Genomic DNA, 4,308 nt, shown 5'->3' with positions numbered 1-4,308 from the left:
TTCCTTGTATGTGCTATTTGTTTAGATAACTAAGTTTGTTCACTATCTGAGACTTTTTTATGCACCAAGTGTTTAGAGGGAAGTACCTAATCTGGCAAGAATAAGCCGTTACCTTCCACCCAGGAGTGATAATGGAAAGTGGCTTTTATTTTGGACCCTATAAGAACATCTTACTTCTATATAATGTGTGGGAAATAGATATAATTCTAGGCTCAATACCGTTCTGAAGAGTGAAGGAACAAATGACCAGACATGGTCCCACTGCTCCCTACAAAGGCAAAAATCACAATCTCCCTTGGAGACAGGGTGGACCAGGTACTAGATCAGATAGCTACCTATCCATGCTACACATAGTCCATCAATTTTATATTAGATGGGCCATACTCACATCTATATTGGAGGGAGAGAGAGAGAGAGAGAGAGAGAGAGAGAGAGAGAGAGAGAGAGAGAAAGAGAGAGCAAGGCAAAGTCATTAAGTCCTTATTATTTGCTAGACACAGTACTAAGTGCTGGGAATGTAAACACAAACAAGACAGTCCTTGCCCTCAAGAAGCTTTTATTCTAGTAGTTTAAGACAATACATAAAGGGAAACTGGAAGTTAGTGAGGAAGGGTATACATCAATCAATCAATATTCCTTAAGTGCCTACTACACTGTGCTAATCTCTGGGCATACAAAGAAAGGAAAAAGACAATCCCTGACCTCAAGGAGCTCACAACATGCAAACAACTACATACAAAAAAGCCATATGCCGCAGAAATAGGAAATACTCTATAGAGGAAGGCACTAGAATCAAGAAAGACTACAGAAGACTTCCTGTATAAGGTGGTATTTTAGCTAGGACTTGAAAGAAGCTTGGGAAGCTGGGAGTTGAAGATGAGGAGAAGGAATATTCTAGGCATGAGAAATAGCCAGTAAAAAATTCCCAGAGTTGGGAGATAGAGAGAGAGTCTAGTTCCAGAAACAGCTAGGAGGTCAGTGTCACTGGATCCTAGTGTATGGGGTTCAGATTATGGTGTAAAAAGCCTGAAAAGATAGGAGGGGGAGGTTGGGTTATGAAAAGCTTTAAAACCAAAGAGAGGATTTTATATTTGGTCCTAAGGTGATAGTGAGCCACTGATGGTTACTGAGTAGAGGGGTAGCAAGGTCAGACCGGCCCTTTGGGAAATCACTTTGGTCACTGAGTAGAGGATGAACTGGAGAGAGAGTTATGGTGGGCAGATTCCAGCTAGAATATAGAAAGGCAAAAAACTGAGAATAATGAGTAAATCTTGTAGTCAATCCTCTTCTTTCCCACAACCCATCAAAATGTTCATATCCCCTGTACTTTATGCTCTTTTACAAGCATTCAAGACAACAGTATAAAGGAGTATTTTCCAGTCTTGTGTAAATCTATAAAAGGATGAGGTTTATGGCAGCCACTCTTTTCCCCAGAGTGGGAATGACGGGGCTGGAATCTGGGCCCCAGAAAGGAAAAACCCTGGACTTTCCCACATGACCAAATCTCTGGTGTTCCCCTGAGGCTATAATCCCATCAACTGGCCTTTCTTTACGGCTACACCCAATCTCCCCTCCATTGTTTTACCTCCCTATGGCCCCTGGCCATTTCCCACACTTAATCCTAGATAGACTCCATTGTCCAGCTCCCAGGAGTTCTGTTCACCCCAGTTTACTGGCCACTTCCATCCAGATCTCCTTAGACCCCTCCTCCAGTCACCCCAAACTACTTGGCCACTCCTAGATCCCTCCCACAGTCTTTCTGTATATAAGGTCCATCTTGTCTCCATTAAGTTGCTCAGATTCTTAAAATCTAGCCACTGCTCTGATTCTTAGAATCAAGCCAATGGCCCATAGATGCTCAGATTCCTTAAGAGTCTAGCTAATGTGGCGAATCTTCAATAAAACTTGTTTTTGGCTGCAAGAAGGCTTGGGTCAAATTCTTTCGGGCAGGATCCGAGTGTTGTGATTTTGGGGTCCCAGGACCCCTGAACCCCTAAACCGCATCAGGAAGAATGATAGTTTTGGTGTTGGAAGACTTGGCTTCAAATTCTAGCTCTACCACAGTCATTTATTTACTGCCTCTGGGCCTCCATTTCCTCATCTGTAAAATGAGGGAGGCTAACTAGATGGCTTCTAAGGTCCCTCTAAATTCTATGACCCCTTGGAAGTTAAAAAAATGGGCTAAGTGGTTTTTTCGCTTTGTTTGTTTGTTTTTTCTTGACTGGTTCTATTACTGAATTCAAGAACTCTTCACCTAGGTAAGCAAAAGATATTCACATGAAATAAGGGAAAATTAAAATACCTAAATATAAAAAGAGCTCATATCTCTAAACTGGACTTTAATCCATAGTCAATCCTCGGTTTAATGAAAACAAATCCAGCAATGGCTAAGGCTGAAGAAACACAAAATTTTAGAATGAAGGTAGAGGGGGTGGGGAAGTAGTGTAGACAAACTAAAGTTTTAGGAACACATGCAGAATTAAATGTTTTGTTTTGTTTTGTTTTTTAAAATGACATATAATGGACCCCTGTGTTGTCTTCACATTGTCCAATGGCTTTGATTTGTGGAAATAACAATTATGCAATTTCCACATATTGTGCTATGATCACAGCATGAATTCAACAGTAAAAAGGAACAGCCAAATATACTCAAAGCTGTGGATTTTGATAAGCTTTTTCTTTTCATAAAGGTTTTCAACTTGATGTTTTCCTAGATCATCTGGTATCCCAAATATTCCTGTAAGGTTTTGTAAGGCTATAGCTACACCAAGAATAGTATTTTATTTTCTTAAAACTGTCCATTGTAGCAACACTATGGTTCAACTAGCAGCAGACAAATAGGTCACTTAAAAAAAAATTTCCTTGAATTCTGAGCTTTTTGCAACTGACAGATTGCTGGCTTCTTTCTTTTTTCAAAAATAATTCATGCCATCTGTTTGCAAAAGGTGAGAAATAATGGATGAAATATATCCTCTTAGGGAACAAAGCCATTCATAGAGAGATTTTTAGAACTTTTATTAGAAATCTGGTACAAAGAGAAAGCCACAGTCATCAGGCGCCCTTACCCACTGGTCCAGGGAAAATCAAAGATGATTTCCTCCAATCTCCAAGTGTCCCTATTTTGAATTCAGCCTTTGAACTACCATCAGTTTATTTTCTCTTTGGCACAGATTACTATAGGAATGATCCTAGTTCTCTTTTTGAAGTACATTTTTTTATTTGTTGAGACTGGTTTCTAAAATGCTCCACCTCCACCACCTGTTACTAAATTGGGTGCTGCTGCTTGAGGAGTACGGATCAGTTCTGAGTTTAACTGCGTACTGGGATGGTGAGGTTACAGCAGCAGAAGGAGGCAGAAGATCATATTTGGAGGTAGGTGACAACAGAGTATTAAAAATAAAGATCCCAAAAAATAGAGCAATAATAAATCATTACAATACTACTGTATCTAAAATATATATATATATATATACACATATATGAAGATGCATATATGTGTGTGTGTGTATGCATGCATATATAATCTTAATTCTAATTCTCTTAAATACTGTTATAGAAAGTGCTAGACTTCTCCCCCACCCCACCCCACCCCACCCAGCCCCATCAAGGCAAGGTATGTTGGTTGCTGGTCACTAGATGGCATTGTATAACATTGCTTAATTATGGTAACAAACTAGATGAGGTACTAACTAAAGTTTATACTTCTGACCAACAGTATAGTGTTATCTTAGAGCCCTATCTCTGATGCTGTGCTTTCTTCAGATGAGAACCTAAGTTTGGAGCCTCTAATCCTGATTCTGGCTACTTCAGTTGGAGTAATTTGGGGGGGTGGTAAGCAAAAGAATTTTATATTCTTAAAGGTTTCTTCTTTTTGCTTTGTTTTATTTTATGCCATTCCTGACTTTTTCCAATATATGTACCCAATAAAAGAAATTGATTGTAGTTTTCAGTGAAAAATAGGATGGATCTTCCTCTGAACCATCTTCTAAGTTCTGTAAGAGAATGCTTACTTTTGCAGAAATTCCAGTAATCTGTTTCTGATTTCTATAAGCAAATGGATAAGACTCGTATGGAGGATTTTTTTTTTAAACAAAGCTTGGTCAGTTATCTGGATTCATGATCAGTGATAATGTGATAAGAGAAAAAAAAAAGTCATGCCAATACTTCTACCCTGTTGCTGGAGTCATTTGATCCACTTATCATTTAGATGCAATTTGAACTGTTTCATGAAGCTTAAGTAGGGAAAGGTGCTAAATTCTCTCTCTCTCTCTCTCTCTCTCCTTCTATCTATTTCTCTCTCTCTCCCCC

General features: G+C 39.0%; 1 protein-coding gene across 1 annotated transcript in view; it reads left to right on the top strand.

Moving 5' to 3' along the window:
• Window positions 1–3,315: 3,315 nt before the first annotated feature.
• The window catches only part of SLC39A10 (solute carrier family 39 member 10), a 135,690-nt gene continuing 134,697 nt past the window's right edge, over window positions 3,316–4,308 (top strand). Inside the window, exon 1 of the mRNA XM_027866027.1 lies at window positions 3,316–3,372. The gene's annotated coding sequence lies outside the window, so the exon portion shown is untranslated. The remainder of the gene's footprint in view (window positions 3,373–4,308) is intronic.

This window comes from Vombatus ursinus, unplaced genomic scaffold (assembly GCF_900497805.2).
Source record: "Vombatus ursinus unplaced genomic scaffold, bare-nosed wombat genome assembly UNPS02014779.1, whole genome shotgun sequence".
In the NCBI taxonomy this organism is placed as follows: domain Eukaryota; kingdom Metazoa; phylum Chordata; class Mammalia; order Diprotodontia; family Vombatidae; genus Vombatus; species Vombatus ursinus.
The sequence above is the reverse complement of the archived record's forward strand: the minus strand, read 5'-3'. Positions and strand labels throughout refer to the sequence as shown.